This window comes from Corvus kubaryi, unplaced genomic scaffold, assembly GCF_017639235.1.
Source record: "Corvus kubaryi isolate FWS band 111438036 unplaced genomic scaffold, C.kubaryi_AGA036_p1.0 split1-37296, whole genome shotgun sequence".
Taxonomy (NCBI): Eukaryota; Metazoa; Chordata; class Aves; order Passeriformes; family Corvidae; genus Corvus; species Corvus kubaryi.
In genome coordinates this window covers 4,612,729-4,632,944 of record NW_024582075.1, presented here as the reverse complement: position 1 = coordinate 4,632,944, position 20,216 = coordinate 4,612,729, and the positions used below count along the sequence as shown (strand labels likewise).

Sequence of the window (20,216 nt, the reverse complement as noted above, 5' to 3'; positions counted from 1 at the left end):
TGTAATATAGAAGTACTACTATACATGGTACTTTGATTCCAGTTGACTGCCTTTAGAACATAAATTTTGCTGTATAAATTTTATGAGACTACCTGAAGAAGAATCCTCCCTAATCTGACCGCTGATCTGAACTGGATGACAAGATACTTGAGGTATGTTCATTACTTTTGTAAACTTTCTAATTATGCAAATACATATGCATTAACAGCTGGATCCGTAGTGTCAATCTGCAGTTAAGCTCTTCAAATAGTATTCTACTTCATGTACAGTTCTGTGATTTCATTTATGAAAAAGTTCATTTTTTGTCAAAACTGACTTAGACGTTTAGATCTCTTTCATTGTCTTGAGTGAATGCTGCAGTAAATTTGCTTCCAGTCCTTGTATATCAGGGCAATCAGTAGCTCTATAAAGAGCTTTCATTCCAGGCTGTAATCCAAATAGTTCTGAGGTTCATTTAAATAATGTATTAAATTAATACATATTAATATAAAAGGAGGTTGAACTGTCAGAGTGTGTGGTTGGGGTTGGGTTTTTATTTTATTAAGCAGTGGCACTGGGATATTACAATACAATGGCATATGTAAAAACTCTTTAAGGTTAGAGAGTTTTGTGTTACGTATCTATTATATGGTGTGACTGGAATTGTAGGTACAGTATTTCTCAAGTTTACTTAAGTAAAAGTTTCTAGGATTGCCTTGTCATCTTGGTATCTTGTTCAGATATACAGGCAAAAAAGTGAAAAATATGTCTGCATGGTCATTCTCTTCTGCTTGCACTTTGTAATAATTATTTTTTCTCTGACACAGGGCTTCAAGTCTTCCACTGTTTTCTAGTTCCAGTAAGTCTAAATCTTCAACAGCTACTAATACTCCTTTAGAACTACCCCTTTAGAACTCCTTTGCTGGTTACCAGAAGGTGGTGGTGGCATTGTCTGTTTTTCCAGAAATGCGGAGTATCTGGCTGTTAACTCTGTAGTCTATTAGGGGTTCTACACCTCTGAAATCAAACCATGGATTCACCCCTTCCTTTGTAACCAAACATTTGAAGCACTTAAAAAAACTACTTTTCTGCAGTGTCTGGTAAAGAGGTAAAAAAGGAAAGTAAGTGGAAATGTTATGTCAAGAAGTAGCAGTAGGAGAGGGGGTAAGTTTGTGGGGCACCGCATGGAAAAAAAGCACGACAGAGGCATCTTTTTTGTCTGAGTCTTGGTATTACCTGCGTGAGCTATGTCTGACATGCAGAAGTTGACAAACTACAAAAGCAGTTCCTAGGGGAAGATGACAGCTTTTGGAGGGCAAGTGTTTTTCAGATTCTGAAGTGGGAAGGGAAGTGGGAAGTTTTCTATATAATGTGAGGGTTTTTTTTTTAATCTCGAATATATTCTCAACTCTGACATACCCTCTAAGTATCATAGTATAATTTTTTTTATGCTGAAGTACCCTTTACTTGTATCTTACAGCTCAAAAGATGAGGATAACAAAGATTTTTAGCTGCAGAACCTGTAGAGTTTGAAGGTCTTGCTTTCTTTCCCCATATAAGGTTGCTTGTTTAAACAGAAGTATTAATCTCCCTGACACGTCTGTCTGATTGGGAAAAATGACATAAGTGCAGGTGCACATAGTGGTTTCCATGGCAATTAGTGATTACCAAGTGGAGTCAAAACAGAAGATAGGAGGAGAAAGATCAGTCTGGACATTATCATCATCCACTCTGAAAGCTTACATCTTTAAACACTTAACAGGCATGAAGCAAAGTAAAACTAAAAGATATCCCAGTTCTGTCGTGTCACTTCAGGTTAGCATGGCTGTGTGTGTATCTTTAGCTGTACAGGATGTGACTGCTTTAAGCCAGGGAGATTTATCAGCACTTCAAACAAGTTGGTGAAGCCATGAAAATCTAGTAGTGCTTACAATTTTTTGATCTTAAGTTCTTTCCTCATTGGGGTATCTTCACTACTGAAGGACAATATGGCTTTTGCTTAGGAAAAGGGGAAGAGGAACCTTTCTCGCTGTGCATAACTGCTGTCTTTACAAGGTGCTGTCTGTCTTTTATTAGTAACTGGCCCCTTCTGTACCCTTTGCTGTCTACCACTGTCCACTACCTCCCCATCCTCACTCCTGCACATCCTTCACGCATCTGCACAGCTACACCAACCCCCTTGGACACCTCAGACCCTCAGGTTTGCACTCCCATCTGTTGGAACTCTTCCAATTTGCCTGTGGTTTTTTAATAACCCATAATTTAGGTTTGTTTCTTGTCTTTGCCTCTGTTAGTTCACCTATTGGGTTTGGTCTCTGTACTGTTGTTTGTTGCTCCCCCTTTACCTGTTACACCCTTTGGTATGGGAAAGGTCCTTGATCAGATACCCATAAGGGAGCAGAGACTCTCTCCCTTTACATACCCTTGCACAAACAGGTTTGCCTGTTTCCAGGAAAGCTGAAAATCTTGCTTCAGTGTAGGTTTTTTTATCTCATGACAGCTTTATTTGTTATTTTCTGAAGCCTTTTCAGTTTGACTGGAAATATAAAAGCTTTCAAAAAGTCCTATTCAGTTAGGTAGTGCTTGAACTGAGTTAGTACAGAAATTAAAATTCACTTCCAGCTGCTCATGAGATTCGAGCAGTAGTTGAGTTTTCTCTGTAAGATAGTGCAACCATAAAAACAGAGGGAAAACTGCAACTACTGCTTGAACTGAGTAATTGGGGTTGAGGGTGGCAGAGCTGAATAGTTGCTAAGTGAGTATAATGAGGATGGAAATGGAACAGCATGAAATATAAAGAGATAAATTCCCTTTCTGTCTAGAAGGACTTTGGGTTGTCTTGGTCAGCAGTAGGTCTTCAGCTGACGAAGAGAGCATTCATTAATGAAGTGGGTGCCACTGGCTAAAAAATAGGGGTTCAGACTTAAATGCTTATTGATACACAGCAGGTCAAAGCTGGCTGCACTGAGACATAATTAGGAACATAAAAATGAACTGGGAAAATGTCAATTCTTTGCTATCCCTGCTAGCAGAACTAACCACTGCAAACTTAGCAGCTTATGAGTTAAACTGTCAGATTGCCTGTGGGACCTAGTGGAAAGTAGCACTGGAACAACCTGTTGATGACTCTGGACACTGAGGGGAGAGAAGGGAAGATGCGTATCCCCATTCCTCTCTGATTAGGGGTTTCCATAAGGGAAGCAGAAATACAAAGCATATCTTTCTTTAAACATGGAGGGAAAAGGAGGAGATGAAAAACCTACTGAACATGCACAGAAAGTAATATGGGTGCACTACCCCAAAGGAGAGTAACCACACAGCACAAGACACCTGCTTTACCACGGCAAGGAACAGGCAGGCTGACCTGCCTGTCTGGAAACCTCAAGGCTGATACATCCCTTTTTGTGAAGGAAAAAAGCTACTTTATGGCTTCTGGGAATCTGGCTGTGTCAGTGAAGTTGAGCCTTCCTACGTCTGTATGGTAACTAGTTTGCAAGATACTATCATACTTTTTTTTAATCTCCATTTTTTATTTTCTGAAACAGTGAATATATTTGTTTGGGGTTTTTGTTTTGTGGTACTTAAGGTTTGATAGGAAGAATAAGGACTATGTCCCCACTTGGGCCAGGAAGACGACTGTGTTTGAATATGATACACTAATTAATAATAACATACTGTTAAATAAGCTGAACAGCATGGCGTGGCACAAAACAGGAGTGATCTGTTGTTTTGTTTTGATGAATCTGTAGGAGTAGGACAGGATTTAGCAGTGCTATTGTGTTTAGCACCTGACTGCTGTGACTTCTGTTGTCATATATTGTGAAAGGGCTCATTAATTCTACTAAAGCAGACAATTTCCCTTTCTGCACTGCACAGTGCACGACAGGTCCTGCTAGGGACCCAAAAGACAAGGAACACTCAGTGTGCATCTATTTAGCAACATGCAAATTGGTTAATGTATTGTCATACATGGGTCCTGATGAGGAGGCATCAAGGACGTGGCTCTCTGGTCTGGCTCTTGGCCTTCATAGGACATTGGTCATGTACTCAAGGGAGAGAAATTCAGTCTCCGTGGAAGTTTTTTATTGCACTTTGAGTGGTCTTTGTACTCATATGTTCTTCAACAGTACAAGTATATATATGCATGTATATATGTGTATTTTGTGACTGCAGTTTCTAAATTCCACAAAACCAGTAGCTGGAAAGTATTTGCTTAATGAGTAGTAGGTATACTATTTACTAATACTGCAATGTTGTAACTGCAGCAAAGAATCCATGGCATTTTTGTGATATACCACATATGAGCCACCGTATTCAGTCTTACTATTGATAACTTCTGTGTGAACATATTTCATACAGAAAAAAAAATTCACAGGTTAACTGTTTATACTCCTACTTCCCACAATTCATTTAAAAAGCTGCTATTGAAAGTAATTTCTGCACATACTGTTTTCGCAGCAGCCATTGCTCAGGAGAGTCTCTTAACATTACATTTTCTGATTTCAAACACCATTTCCTTTTTCACACCACTAGTTACATAGTAAGAATTAAACCACAAACAGTTTACAATTAGTGGCATCTTGATTTGCATTAAGTATATATGAAGCATGATTTTTAGTACAGATCAATATAAAGAAATAAAACTATAAATAAATCCAGGCTCCATTTTAATAAAAGTTAATACAAAAAAAAAGCACTTTCTTCACTCTGTTAACATAGTTCAATTTATTCTAATGGTGATATGTAGTAAAACCATGGCCAAAAAAAAAACCTCAAGAGATGTCTTAAAAGATCAGACTACCTTCATCTAAAATTAAACTGAAGAAAAATTAAGAGATTGCCTGTAATCTTAGGAGTTTGCTACATCTTTACAGTACAACTAGCAGACTATTTAAAGGAACTGTGCTGTCAACAATTTAAATTTGCCTGGACTCCCATAGATCTCCTAAAACTGACAAATATGTAGGTCTAGCATTTTCTCTTTCTTCTGTTTTACTGTGAAGACAAAAATATGTGAACATACTCATATATGTACTTTGAGCAAGGCTGAAATTTCCTCGGCAAGATGATTAAAGATCCCATTTCTCTGGCAAAAGCCATAAGGCTGCCTTTCACCATAACTTGGTTCATGTACTAATGCTGGAACATTTCTCAGCTAGCCATCTACTGACACCTTTCAATCATGTGCACTGCCCACTCTCTTCACCTCTCCAAATGACAGTCATTCTTCAACCTAACCCAGCAATCTTACTTTACAAGAGCAAAAGATGTTAGTGCAAGAAATAAATATATCTTCCTTCAAGTTCACTTTGCATCTCATTTGTTGCTGCCATCTATCATATAGTGACTAATGTTAGTTCACCACTAACTAAAGCTTTTTGCCTTTTATGCTTGAAAACCATAGATATGATTCCATGCTACTGACTTAGCTATTTCAGACCAAGAAGCTAGTAAAGAAGATGGTTGACTCTGGAAGATGTTACTCATAAAACTGCCTTTCTTTACTTCATTGGTCAAGTATCAGAATTTGAAAACATTTATTTTTGAAACCCACCTATTTCAGCACCAGCAAGCACCCCTGAAACAGCCTCCTCTCTTCTAGCAACAGGTAATGCACACATCACTAGAATCAGGGATTAATGCTTTTTGAGATACAAAAACTGTAGTCCCAAGATTTCAGACAGTAGAAAGCACTCATTTCTGTCCCTCCTGGGCCTTGAGCTATCTGACCTTAAAAATGTCAAGGTTGCACTGGTCTTTTCAGTCTGTGAGAGCTGTTTTTGCTTTTGGCCAAGCCTGAAACTAAGTCACACACACCTAAGATCATTGCAATGTCCAGTTCCTGAAAACACATAGAAACTGACTAGATTAGTAGACTAATGTAGGGGGGAAAGTGTCTGAACTGCCAGGGCCAAAGCTTTTATCTAGGCTAATGGGTATATAAATAGCAACACCCCCCACCACCCCCCCAATATACAATGAAAGAATTGGTTCAGTGTAAACAGCATTTTTTACCTAGCAAGAATGTCTAAATATGCCAGAAGCTGGCTGATACGTATTTGTCACTGATTACCACAGCAACTTAGAAAACTGTCACTCTCAGAAGGTTGTAATTTAATATCCAGCAGGCAGTATTGATTCATCCACGGCACTACTTGATTTTATAAATGTTACAGATTAGTCTTGGTGCTTTTCCTACTGGTTTTTAAGTCGGTTTTAATTTTCTATATTGAAATTTGACTAAATAATGATGTTCACGAAAACAAGTAAGAGCCCGAAGGTCAATGCTAATGCAGCATTAGTAATACTGATACTGTTGCGTTCTAGCAGCGTCTGTCTCTTCAGGTTCACAGACAACTTACGTGCTAGAACACCTGTCATCATGAGCTGTGAAACACATGCAGTAAGGTGGAGCTGTGGGAGAAAAATGCGTTTAGGACATGAACTTTCCTAGGATATAATTCAGCAGTCGTTGAGACTGCTGTAGTTAATCTTTTTAAACGATAAAAATGTAACAGAAAAACGTAGGTCGGGAGGGACCCCTAGAGGTCACGTGGGCAAACCTCCCTCTTAGAGAAGGGCAAATTTAGTTCACATTCAGGACCAACTGCTTCATTATTTTGAGAGGAGGAACAGGGGGAAGGAACTTGATTGCAAGTGAAGTGTTTTATCTAATGTAACTCCAAGAATCAATAGTTTTGGAAATCTGTCATGCACGTTCTATACACCTTATGTTGTAACCGGGGTTATTCCTGGGCCATATATGCAGGATGTAAAAGAAGGGAACAGACATCTCCTCCCGATGTATTTATTTTTGCTACAAATGTTAGGTTGGAAGGTTCCTCCAGGACCGGACAGAAGAACAGTGATGAATAGAAACTATTAGCATGGGAGGGAAAGAAATGTAGTGTTGCAATGTATTAAAAACAAGAGGAAAGGATTTTGGTAGTAATGTCCAAAGAATTGTGTTTTCTTGCCTTCTTCATTATTCTCAAGATTTTTTTCATACTCTCATTTTCAAAGTCTTCATTTGGAGAATACTGTGGCATTTTGGCATTGGGCATTTAAAAGTGCAGCTGTGCAATACAGAGTGAACTGTATCATAACGGGAGAATAGGTATTACCCTGTTATCAAGAACCAAAAAGTCTCTTTCCACCGGAAGGGGAAAAACAGATTTAAAATCCAAACTAACACCAAGTTATCATAGTAATTAGTTAGAAGCCTTTATATGTAGTTTACTTATGATAGTTTGCAGTGGAGTTTGCCTAAGCACTTCACAGATGTTTATCACATTTCCTGAAGAGATAAATTAACAATACTGTCAAAATGTACCAATTTAGGTTGCCGATACTACAATTTTGCATCAGTTGTTAGGTTTTTAAAGTCCCCTGGCCTCTTTTAAAATGAAAAACTGATTAAATATCAGTCTGGCTGGGGAAAAAAAAAAAAAAGGTGTATTTTTTCTGATAGCTTATTTTATGTACATACCATAAATACATTATCTTCCGGAATTTAGGAATTTTTTTGCATGTGTGGAATCATTGAGGCAGTTCAGGAGCTATAGATGCAAGCTAAGGTCCAACGCTGTGTTTTGTGTGTGTGAACACGGGAGTAAGTCTTTTGGGAAATAGGTACTGGTAAGCCCTTTCTAGCATGGCAGTAAGCCTCCCTGCAGGCTGCGTGTACAGTTTGGTTAGGTGTACTGCACCTCGGTCTTTGCATGTTCCTCCCAGGTATGGAGGACGCGCAGGGCCGGCTGGCAGCTGCGATGCCTTGGCACACCCACCCTCACACTTCCTCGCCGGTGGGAGCCTCCTCCCTCCAGGGGCAAGCCAAGGCTGCGGGGCCCGTGCCCAGGGAAGGCGAGACGGACAGGTCGGTGCCCTGCAGGGCCTCCGGCGCTCCGAGCTGCCCAGGCACCGGCAGCCGCTCCGGAACGCCCCGGCTGTGTGACCGGCCAGGGGCCGGGCCGCGCCCCGCCGCGCCGGGAGCCCCCAGGGGCGGCCGAGCCACGACGCCCCCGCCCCCCTCCGGCGCACCGGGGCGGCACCGCCCACGCCCGTCGGGCTCCGCTCCCGCCGGGAGGCAGCGGGAGAGAGAGAGGGAGGCAGCGGGCGCGCTGACGCGTGAGGGCGGTGCGGTGGGAGGGGCCGGCCCGGGCGGTGCTGGCGGCGGCAGGAGGAGGAGGAAGATGGTGGCCGCGGGAGGAGCGGCCGGCTGCCGGGCTTTCTGCCCTGCGCTGCACCGCCGCCCCCGCCGGAGCCGCCCTGCCTGCTGAGGAGGCGGCGCGGACCCGCACCAGGTGCGGAGGGGACGCGGCCGGGAGCGGGGTCCGGCTGTGCCCGCGCCGGGGGTCGGGGAGGCGGCGGGCCCGGGGAGAGGGTGCCCGGCGCGGGATGCCGGCCCTGTCCCGCCCGGGGCTCCTGCCGGCAGCGGGGTGCGGGCGCTGCGGCGGCCCCTGTCCGGCTGCGTGGCCGTGCGCGCGTCTCCGAGCCGGCGGGGCAGCTCTGCACCTGCCCCGGGCTGCGGGGAGCGGCGCCAGCGCGGCCATGACCGCCTCCATCCCAGCCTCCGACGGGGCATTGCGTGCTTTCCCTCCGTTTATTTATTGCATTATTTTATTTAGTGTGGGTGGGTTGTGTGTAGAATAATGCTGCGTGGAGCCGTGCATACCCCTGTGCACTGGTTTGCTGGTTTTTCTTTTTTAGTTGGTGGTTTTTTTGGTTGGTTTTTTTTTTTTTTTTTTGCACCCGCACCTTTTCTATGGTGGAAAGGAGAAGGGGGGATGCGGGGATTTCGCATCCGGCAGTCGAGTGGTCGCCGTCGCAGCAGGACGGTCACAGCAGCCCCTTCCGTCGGGAGATACTGCCGGGATCTGCAGCCGCGTCCCGGTTTGCAGCAGGGAACCCAGTGGGGCCTGGATCTCCCCATCCTCCCCGAGGAGCGTGCTCTCCACCCCTGGGCTTGGGGGAAGGTGATATCTGCTACCCTCACTTTCTGGTTTCAGGGAAAGGAAGGAGTCTTCGTCTTTTTTTTTTTCCCCGGAAAAGCCGTTTGATAACAATGATTGCCTGAATCACAGTCGTGGTCAGTGCAGCTGTACGCACTACATCTGCTTTCGGTAAGGATCAGAGTCAATAGGAGCAGTCTACCAAGACTTGTTTTACTGCCATCATAAATCTGCTCTTTAAGAGAGATGGGACTGCGGGTCTGGGATGAAAAACTACATCTTTTTGCTTTCCTCTGTTGTAGATTCTTTGAGCTGTGGAACTGCAGTTTGCTTTACAGAGTGCATTGCAGATCTGGCTGTTTTCGTAGCTGCTGAGGAACTAGAAGGCAGAGATGTTTGCCTGACTCTGCATACATTAAGAGTGAGCTAATGTGGGTGTAGGGCAGATCAGCCATGTAGTGTTTTTCTTGCCTTTGACGTGCGTCATGTTACACTAGCTGATAAGAGTACACCGAGGTTGGCTGCAGTTTTGTGTCTGCTCTGCAGCTGTGACCTGTGGGGTCCCAACCAACTTGCCCTGCAAAATATTCCAGTCATAGTACTCTAGGTTCTGCTGCATTGCTGTTAAATCTGGACCAGCTGCACCTGCCTTTGCAGCCCTTGCTGGGAGCAAGCACGTGATGCCTGTTCTTCCCAAGAGGTGATGGTGACATAGAATGTGTTTATTCTGTATGTGCTGCCAAACCAAAAGTGAGGTGCGTGTTTACTTTTGATTCTCATGCTGTGGGGGAAGGGGCAGGATAGGGTGCCCAGAAGTGCTGCTCAGGAGGCAGGAGCAGTTACTGTTGAATTCTGTGCATTTGTGCCTATTTGTACAGAAAAATTAAGTGTCCAGTGAATAATAATGGAAGATCACAAGAAACTGCAAAAGCAGAACATTTAGTGTTGCAATGCAACTTCGATGAATGTTGTGGATGTTTGGTGAGTGAAATGTAAGCCTTAGTGAAAGACGGCTTGCCTTCCTTGGAAAATGTGATCTGAGATTGGGATACCAATGAGCTTTTAGGCCAAACTGATTTCTACAAAGTAGTGGTGGTTCAAGGTTGGCTGTGCACTGTAAATCATGTAGTTCATTGCTCTAAGTTTTCTTGGACATTTCTAGTTGTAGCTTAAAATGATACTTCTATCTTACATTAGTGCATTATCTTCACTTAAGTAGCAAACTTTCTGGCTACTATGCTGTCTTTTAACAGAAGCAAGGCCAGCCTTTTGGAAGGCTATCAAAATAAAAGTGCTTACAGATTAGCTCTTCAGTTACAAAAAGAATGCTGGGGAGGTGATTGGTACATCTAGGTAGATAGAAAATGTAGTTTTGGTGTGTTAAGAGGGAGACATGCCAAAGCTTTTAGTATAGCCCTTTTTGGTTACTTAGTAGAAAATCCTTTTCACAATTTCCTGAGTTAATTTAATTCTCAATCCTTTGTTGATGATAAATTTGCAATTTCTTATTTGTTGAAAGGATATAATTGCATTCTGGTGTTATGTTTTGTTTTTATTTGTTAGAATTGACTTTATGTATTTAAAATATAGGAGCTGCTTTAGAAGAGATTTTGTGATGCTGGACGTGGTGGCATCGTGGATGCCAAAGGTGAAAATCTTGTAGTCTGCCATGCCCTTATTATTTTGGGGCAGGGAGATTGGGTGTGGATTTTTGAAGATACAAACGTCTGAATCTGAACGTTTTGTTTGCTCTATGGGAATGTACTTACTCCATAACACTTTGAATAAAGGGACTAATAATTTTGACACTAAAGTTTGCGTCATCTATCTAAGTAGCAGCGCAAATGAGAAACCTGAATTCTTTGCATATGAGGTTTGAATGAATTTTAATTGGACCAGGACCTGGCTTCTGACTTCTTTGATACCATTTTAAGTCATGTGCAATGCTTACATTCTTAAACTTAAAAAGCCTTCAGTATGAGGACTGTGTGCATCTTTGAAATGTAGTTAACAATTCTTTTATAAGCAGTGCTTATCAGCACTAGAGCCAGCAGAAAAGTAATGAGGGTAAAAAGAAATGGAATCTCCTGTTCAGCTGCTTGTTTTGTATTTTTAACAGGCCAGTGTGGGTAGTCATTTGCAGTGGTTTTGTTGCTTGGCTTTAGGTTGTGTCAGTGTGTGGTAATGCTTATGGCAAGCAAAATCAGGAGAAACTAATAGTAAGTCCAGAAAAGGTGGCTGGGAAAATAAACACCATGTTGCCACACGTAGGTGAGTTTAGGGTTAGTATCCAAACTAATGAACATGCTAAAAAAACAAAAGAGGAATTATAATATAAACTTCAAAGTCTTCAAATAGACAAAATGCAGGAAAAATCAAGCAGAGAGCTAAAACTTTCCACTTGCATCTCATGCCCTAGATACTTCAAATTTAGCATTTTTTCCCTTGGCACATGAAATGTTTGTTATTGATCGTAGCAGCTCTGGATTTACATGAGATTATGAATTAGAAGAATCAGACCTTTTCTCTTAAGCTCAAAAGAAAGCTAATTAAAAAATATTAGAGGTGCTTCAGATAGTTTAATATATGTTGTCCATAGGCAATGCAGCTTGATTAATTAAAGCTTAACTTTGAACAAGATCCTATTACCATAGACTTAAGTGAAGCCTTGATGTGCCAGTAATGCATTTTTAAATGTGTTTTTCTGGTTTCCTAGAAGTTGAAGATTCCTGCTTAATGAGGGATCTAGCAAACAACCTTCTGCTCGTTTATCTCTAATAGATTGCCAGTAATGCTTATTGCATAGGGGTTAAAGGTTTCTGAGAAACAGATTGATTGGTTTTGCTTCACAGTAATGATTGCTTTGATAAGTCAGCTACTAAGAGCGGTGTGACAGTATTTCTCTGTTTCCATTCCATGCATTGATGTTCTTCTAAAAAGCTGCATGTTTGTTGCTTTACTGGAGGGGCCTAGGGAAGCATCTTTATTTGGTGCTTTCACATATGCAGGCACATGATGACAATGTCTGTCCTAATTCTGAAGAAATAAATACAGAAGCAGTACAATGGGTACATGACAGCTGTGGATGGCAGAGGACTTAGCTGAAGATACTCCAGAACCGTAAGAACGTGTGTTTCCACACTAAACCCTTTCCACTAGAGACCATCCATATTGACATGAGAGGAGGAATGAAAGTGCAATTCTGTTTCTAGGGAGTTCTGTTTCTACGGAGATGCTGCTAGGCAGGTGGCATCTCACCTGATCCATCGTGAGTCCTGCGATGATTTCTGTCTAATTACAAATACTTACTGGGAGAAGTTTCCATCACCCATGTGCCCATGTAAGTGGATAAGCAGTGGTGTTTTGTACATCATCAAGGAAACTGAAATAAATGTATTAGAAGTATTTAAAACAATATCTAGTCTACATGAGGTAAAAACCACGTGGGGGGCCTCTGTTTTTCCCATTGCTTAGCAGAAGAAGGAGATTTTCTTTGATGTTTAGCCAATTAAAACCAAAAATTCAGAATGTTTAACTATTTTTTTTTTTTAGCCATATACCTTCTCCCTATCTTGTCCAGCCTGTTTTCAGGCTGTTTGGTCTGTCGAATCTTGCTCACAAACCAGCAATTAAGCATTACTTGCATTTTTCTTTCTGATGAGTACGTCCATAAATGTTCCTTTTCTTAGGAAGATGACAACCTTGTCACTCATCTGAGAAAAATGTGAGTGTACGGAGGGAGAGACTTAATTTAAAGTCTGAGAGTTAGTCACAACTGAGCAGCATCCCTGGAATTTAGGCTGAATCCTTTTAGTGGTAGTTTTTTTGTCAACTAATAAACTGTTCTGAACCTCTTTTGTGCATCAGGAATGTGCCTGCTGAATTTAATTTTCAAACTTTGAACTTCAGAAGATGAACACAGGTCAGAAAAACACCAGAACAGCAGAGCCATGGAGGCTACAAAATGTGGCCATCTTGGCAAAGATCATTTGAGCAACTACCCTATGTTGACTCACTTTTGCTTTATTTTTTCAATTTTGGGGATGCATGTCGGGGTCAGAAATGCCTTTCTCTATGCATGTGGTTAAGGTTCAATATCTAATATTTATAGGTTGGATCCCCTGTATTGATTTGGTTAAACAGTTTTATTTCTCTGCAAGAATTTTCACTTATGCACATAAGACAATAGCTTTCTGATCATTCTTTGTGTGGTGGTCATTCTGATTTCGTTTATTTTTTTAATAAATGTGTTTTCTCAAAACTTGGGTGGACAAGAACTTGTGGTCTGGGTAAAAGGAAGGTTTTTTTAAAACAGAGAGAGGAGGAAAAAACTAAGAACATAATGGAAGATTTTAAACATACATTACTGTGACTTAGTTTTCCTGATATATGCTTAGGTTTTGTTTGTGGATTTCTAAAATTGTATTTATTTCTTCTGATCCGTGAGTTGAAGTTCTTGCCAGCAGTCTTGGTGCTACCATGTGTTTATGTAGGGTCTGTTCTGATGAGACTTTGATCATGTTTGAAATCTTGGTACTTTGGAAGTTTCAAATGTAACTCTTCAGACTAAATAAAATTAAATTAGGAAAAACATTTTTAAAAGAACAACTGAGACTAAAAAAGCTCTCGCCAAAGTCAGGTGAAGAACCACAGGGTAAAAGTTCTTGCTCCAGGTCTTTCCCAGGCTAACATCAGCAGAATGCTTAAACTAACACTCTTCAAACGCAAAGAACAGGCAAAACCAGTAGGGTTTTTTATGTGTTGGTGTCCCAGGTAAATGTAAGGAGGGCAGGTACTGCCTTCAGTGTTGGAAGAGGAAATTGATGTGTTTTTGTATGATGTGTGTGGGGAGCTGAGGGTTTTTTCCTTCTCTTTTCTTTACAGCTTTCTCACACCAGCTTTTTTATGATCACAGAGTAATTTCAGTTGGAAAGGATCCCTGGATGCCATCTGATCTAAGCTCTGCTCAAATCAGGTGACTGAGACAAGGGCTGCACGTGCTGTGGCTTAACCAAGGCAGGAAGCTCTGAAGGTGGAGTGCTCTGCCTCCCGTGGTGTCAAACACCAGCTCATGCAGCAGGTTTTGCTACAGTCCTGGTGTGATGGGGTGACATATGACTGCTGGAGAGAGACCTTCCTCCAACCTGCCCTCCTCATACTCTGCTGGACAAGCTGCCCTGCAGAAAGCTGCTTGCTTTGCTGCTGGCATTTGGGGCGATGGGAGTGTTGGGGTGAAGGACATGTACCATGTGAGGGAAACAGTGATCTCCTTATGGGTGCTGTTTTTAAGTCCTTCTTACCACTGCCATTTCCCCTAGGAAAGGACTGAAATACAGGTGCATTTGCTGTATTAGCCAATTCAGTGACCTGAAATTTATTTTTTTTAATTGAATTTTTAAGATGGTCAAGATGGAGGAGATTTTTGCCCAGAAGTTTAGAAAACTGTTTTCTTGGTGTTATTTTGCAGCGGTTTCAAAATTAGAACACTGTGTTTAAGAAATGGAAAATTTATTAAGCAGCATTCCTAGTATCTATGTGCAATGCAGTCGCATTTAACTTAATGATAAAATCTCTCCCAGTAATGCTGTGGTGAGCTGACAGAAATGTGTATTAAGTAAGAGTCAGTGCAAAAGCAGCCTCTAGCTTTGTAATTCCATTGTATTTATAGTGGACATTTTACATAACCTTTCCACAAACTTGGTGTGTATTTCTGATATTCGCAGCTATTATACATTTTGTCTCAGTGTGATAAATAAGGATGAACTCAGGCTTCTGCTCTTGCTTAACAATTATCATTCCTTGCTGATAAATGATTAATGTAATCCACTTATGAGATTGCCACAACTCATTCAGATTTTGGCATCTTAATTTCATTTAGTAACAATGAGAAAATGTCAAAGTCCTCAAAATCTTCTTGCGTAGGATCATGCTAGGGCTGCAAGGCACATGAGAAGGAGATGTTTGAGCTCGATGCCTTCTTGGTGAGGAGATGGGCATCAGCCCAAGGGGACAGTGTACTTCATAATACTGGCTCTGCATTAGCTTCAACATGCAGGCTTTAGACTTTCAACTACAGCCTCATGACACTTAACCTGACTGCTTAGCCCTAGTTTAAAGTCTTGTCCAAGTCAGGCAGTTTTAATGCATTGTATTTTTGGTGTGGCACCCTTTGCCCGCAGTGATTTTGGAATCAGCAGTTTAAGTAGCAGTTAAAGTTGAGTTTGGACTCCACACATCCTCACATACCTTTCTATTTCTTCACCTGGGTAAACTGTAAAGACTGAATGTCTTTATTTCAGCTTAGGTCAAGCTGCTTTTAAATGCAAATTTAAAAGCTACATGAAACACATTTCTGTTTTAAGAGCTACACAGACTTACTGCTTCGATCTACAATACATCAAACATATTTTGGATTAAAATCAAGCTACATTATTAAAAAAAAAAACCACTAGTATTTCTCATTAGCTGCTGACTTGGTTATATCTGGGTTTGAAGTCAAGATAACCCAGCCTCTTGAACAAAATTTTTGTCTCAAAGAAAGTCAAATAAGTAACCTGGAAAGAGAAGAATATATTGATGAAGATGTGTATAAGCTGCCTGTATAATTGTTTTTTTAGATAAAAAGTGGTCTCAGTAATGTATCGGGTGACTCTTTGTCACAGGTGACATGGAGCATCAGCTGATGTCTTCCATTGCTCTAGTTATGACAGTGCCTGTGTCACTGGGGTCCTGTTGTGAGCTGTCATTGACCAAGAACAACAGTACATTTGCTAAAGGAGATCTGATTCTCTGTCAGACCCCCCTCAGGATAAATTGCCCCCTGATGGCCAATAGAAGCAGTTTGAGCTGAATGTCAGCGTGGAAATATAATTGCATGGAAAGTAAATACTAAAGCACAATTGCAGCTTGTATACAGTTAACATTCATACAGTCAACTTTCAGAAAGGTAGAAAGTTCCCTACTTCAAAACTGATTGACCTTTGGTAATTCTCTAGGAATTAAGAGTGGAGTGAACAACCTAAAAGTGGAGTGAACAACCTTTCGTGAACAACCTTTTTGTGCATGGAACAAAGACAATTTTTGTATGTCACAGTTCTGTTGTTGTAAATTTATATTTTATTCAAGATACCTTTTCTTCAGCCTCTTTATCCATGAAGATAATAACCAGAGGATGAAATGTTGTTGTTTTTTTTTTTCCTTCCAGTATATAACTGTTGAAACCTGGGCATTTCACAACGCAATTTTGATCTTCAGTGTTAAGGTTTGTGTTATGCTCTTGTAGGCAGTGGCATCCACAGGCACTGTAGTGCAAGTTCATATATGTACACTGGGTATGCTCTGGATAACAGAATAGCACAAACAACAATAAGGTAAGAATTTCTTTTTTACATTAAGAAAGGGAACTTCTTCATTTGTATTTAAAAGAAAGGTTTTTAGCCGCCTGCCCAAAAGCCTTGTGTTTTCAAACAGCAGTGTGTAAAACAGTCATTTTAGGGCTGTTGGTCATTAGAAACACTAAGTGTTATGTATTATACTTTTGTAGGTGTCCTACACCTGAAACCAGAGGGTGAGATTACCAGCAAGGGATTCACAGGGTGGGATTGATGAATTGAGAGTTTCTTGTGATGGAAGGAAGAGGATCATATTTTTTTTAGTCTGTTAAAATAGTTCCAAAATCAGTCTGAAGGTTTAATAATCATATGAACTGTAAAGACTGAAGGACAGTACACAAAAACCCCTGCTCTTCTGTTTTTATAATATTCCGTGTCTCTGTTATTATGCTTAGTGTATCAAAAAATCAGGAGACTGACCTCCTCCAACTAGGTGCAAATCCACAGTCACTTTATTTACTCTGCCTGTTGAAGACTTCCCCTCTCTCCAGTGTATGACAGGAATCCCATGGCTTCATGGCTTTTTGCAATATCTCACGCAATTACTACGATGTAGTAGTGTACAAACCTTGGTGGCCTTCTTTTTCGTGTTGACTTTTCAAATGTAGTGAGGTACTGAACAGTGGGTATAATCCGCATAAAACTCACCCAATGAAGCCTTTGGGTAGGTTTTGTTGGTCTTTGCCTGCCACCTGTGGGGATTCATGCTCAGATGGGAAGACGTTGTTGCCAGTGCAAAGCCATCACATCTTTAAAATATTTGAGGTGTTGTGCTGTGTCCCCTGTAATTATTTGTATTTAGTTTGTATTCAGTTTGAACCGCATGTAAGACCTGGCTGAAATGCCAGTGGGTTTTAGGACGGAGGACTGTGCTTGCAGAGAAAAGCTGTTCAGTGTGAAGTAGCAGTCTGTTCTGCAGCCTCATGGGAAACCCACCTGTTTTCCACTGGTGCCACCCAATGGGGAAGAGGCCTTGCCCTGTTCTTATGTCTGGTCTGCTCAGACATCAGTCAGCTGGAAGTATGAGTTCATAGTGGGGAAAATATGGGAAACAGAGGAGTCTAGTTGATTTTTTTTCCTCTAAGAAGACAAATTGGGATGTTGAAAGTGCAAAAAATATCAGTCACCTTTTCTCGCAGTGTCCAGGGAGCTTGCATGAGGTTCGTGACAGAAGCAGATTATTTAGGAAAAAAAAAAAATCAGACTTGACTGAGACTTTCAGTTGTGCACAGTTCCATGTTCACCTGGTCAAACTTCCTGAAGCTTTCAGGCTCTGAGGCAATATGGCTTTCAAGATCAAGTCCAAATTTTAGCATTATTTTTGGCTTAAGTAATTGGTGCAGTGATTGCACTTTGGCAGGAAAGTAATTATGAGCATAGGTTTTCCATGTTGGTGCCTGTCGCTGCTCTTTAAAAGTTGCATCCTATTTGGAGGAGAGGAGTGGGGAAGAAATTTGTGTAACTGGAGCATCCATCTGGTACATTTTGATGACACAGCCTGTTAGTGCGTTATTTGTTACTTGCTGTAACCAAGGCAATGCCAAATATGTAACAAAGACTTAGCATACAATGTAAAAAGCACCTGCTGTTGTGCCGGAATCACATATTCAGGCTGCTGTAATTTCTGAAGTCTGTTTATTCTTGCACACTTGTTTATTAAATGAATCTTTTGAAGACACTTGGAGATCCAATGACCACAGCTGTTTTAAAACAATGTTCATTAAATAGGCACTTTTTTTACCAAGAGCAAGGAATCTCCCAAAAAGTCTGCCATGCTTTCATTATCTAAAGGGCAAATCTTCTGGCTGCAGTCCTGCCTAAAGAGAAGATGTACGGATCAACGTATTAAGCTTCAGGGGTGTAAATCTGGAAGCTATTTTCTGCTGAGAAGAGACCAAAGCTTAGAAGTCTAGGCTTTTGTTCTGTTGCTCATCTGCTGTGATAGGCTTTCCCCACAGGCTGTAGTTTCTGAATTCTCTTGTAGTGGCTCCCAAGTCTGCTCTTGCTGATGGTTATAGACTACCAAGTTAGCACTGACACTGGGAACTGATGAGTTTTTGACACTTTCAGTTTTGAGGAGGCATTTAAGTGTCAAAAGCGAACATGGAGTGAAAATACACCAATTTCAATATGCAGTTTATGAGATGGTGGCAGTATTGTTGCAAGTTTTAACCTGGGGACTCAGGGTGGTAGCAGTGCCTTCCTTTTTTTGTTTCCAGGATTATATTTATGATCGCAGATTCTTCAGTCTCAGCCCCAGGTACCTCAGAGGAAACATTTTTGTATGCTAGTTATTATTTTATTTTTCCTGTCCCTAAGCGTAGCATGTGAAAATTGAATTCCTCCTTCTAAGGCATAGCATTGTAACCCTTCAGCTCAATCTGCATGGTGCTTGTGGCAAGGTCCTTGTGGAATGTAATCTCATGTACATATTTTATTTTGCATCTGGTGTGTATTGTTTATGTGTATAGTTTTGCTGTGGGTACTTCGTATTTTACATGCCTTTGAATTGTATGTGATGGAGATTTAGTACTCTTCCTTTTTCTCTTCTCTCCCATCTGTATCTGGTTTGTAAGTAATGTCATAATGTTTCCTGTTTTGTTCTTCTTTGTCCTGAGGACACTAATTCTTCTGGCTCTAAATGTTGTAGCCCTATTCATGACTCCACAGTATGTGTGATGTATTTCCCAAGAAAAAACAATGATGTAATGTATGGGTGGATTTTTATATGCAAGGGATCAAGGTTAAAGAAAAGTTTTTGCAAAGGATCTGGTGAACCTGTGCTGGAAGTTTGGGTAGAGAATTGCACTTAATCTAAAAACATATTCTTCAGAAAAGAACACCACCTTTAGCTCTTGAAAATTATTGGACAGTCATAGATGGGGTTAGTGGAAGTACCTTAGAGCTTAAAAATTGACAGATGTTCGACCATTCTGAATGTGGAAACAGCTTTACAGTCCACAGTTTGGAGCCACTGCCCCAGAGCATCTAAATAAATCTTTGTCATGTAACACTGAAGACTTGGCAGTGGGTGGTGACCATTATGCATAGCTCTGATATTTCCAACTCAGGGAAAGTATTTCCTTTTTCTGTGGCCTTGTGAATTTATGGTCAAAGAAAGAAACCTACCTCAATTTTACATTTGCCTCTTTTTATTAAAGGTAAATAAATTGTTGGGATGCTATCTGTGTGTACGTGAATAAGATGGCACTTGGTTTTCTTCTGCCTTGCTAATAAAGGTGCTCAGTGAATTACAGGAACAGAGGACCTCATTGTGCCTGGCATGGACACAGTTTATCTTGTTACTGTCTGCAAATCAAGTGCATGACACTTCTGTAGTGTCTGGTTAGCAAAGGAAGCGAGGCTGTTGTTGCTGCTGTGATTGTACACTGCTTTAGGTGAAGGTTTGTATGGTTTCTTCAATTAATTAGGAACAAATGCATTCCTGGATTCTTTCTCCATTTTACCTGGTAAACCTTATGCTGTCAAAGAAAGAACTACAGTAATTTTGGGCAGAAATTGGGTAATTTGTCTACCCTGTGAAAATGGCACTTTGTTTCTAAATTAAGAAAGCTTTTTCTTTCCTTTTTTTTTTTTTGTTCAACTCTTTACATTTGAGGCATGACAGAAGTCCAAGGTTTTTAATGTTTCTTGTGAGGAGAAGGTTTCACTCCGCAAATTTTTTACCTATTGAAGAAAAATAAGTACAGGAGCAAGGAGTACAGGAACTGATTTAAGAGTAATGTTGGAATCTTGATAGCAAGTTTCCAGTGTTGAAGCATGACTTGCTACTGAAGCTCTTTGCTTTAAATGCACTTACAAACTTTTGATCTCTGCCTAAGCTGTGTGCATTTTCCAGCTTAGGTTGGTTGTCTTATACAAATAGCACAACAAT

At 41.0% G+C, this 20,216-nt stretch overlaps 1 protein-coding gene across 3 annotated transcripts in view; it reads left to right on the top strand.

Moving 5' to 3' along the window:
- The first annotated feature begins 8,127 nt into the window (after window positions 1-8,127).
- Window positions 8,128-20,216, top strand: part of APBA1 (amyloid beta precursor protein binding family A member 1) — an 89,682-nt gene continuing 77,593 nt past the window's right edge. For 2 of the 3 annotated variants that reach the window (XM_042053935.1, XM_042053933.1), the window contains exon 1: window positions 8,128-8,282. The gene's annotated coding sequence lies outside the window, so the exon portion shown is untranslated. Of the gene's footprint in view, window positions 8,283-16,134; window positions 16,301-20,216 lie in introns of all 3 variants that reach the window. The other variant, XM_042053934.1, reaches the window with a different exon arrangement.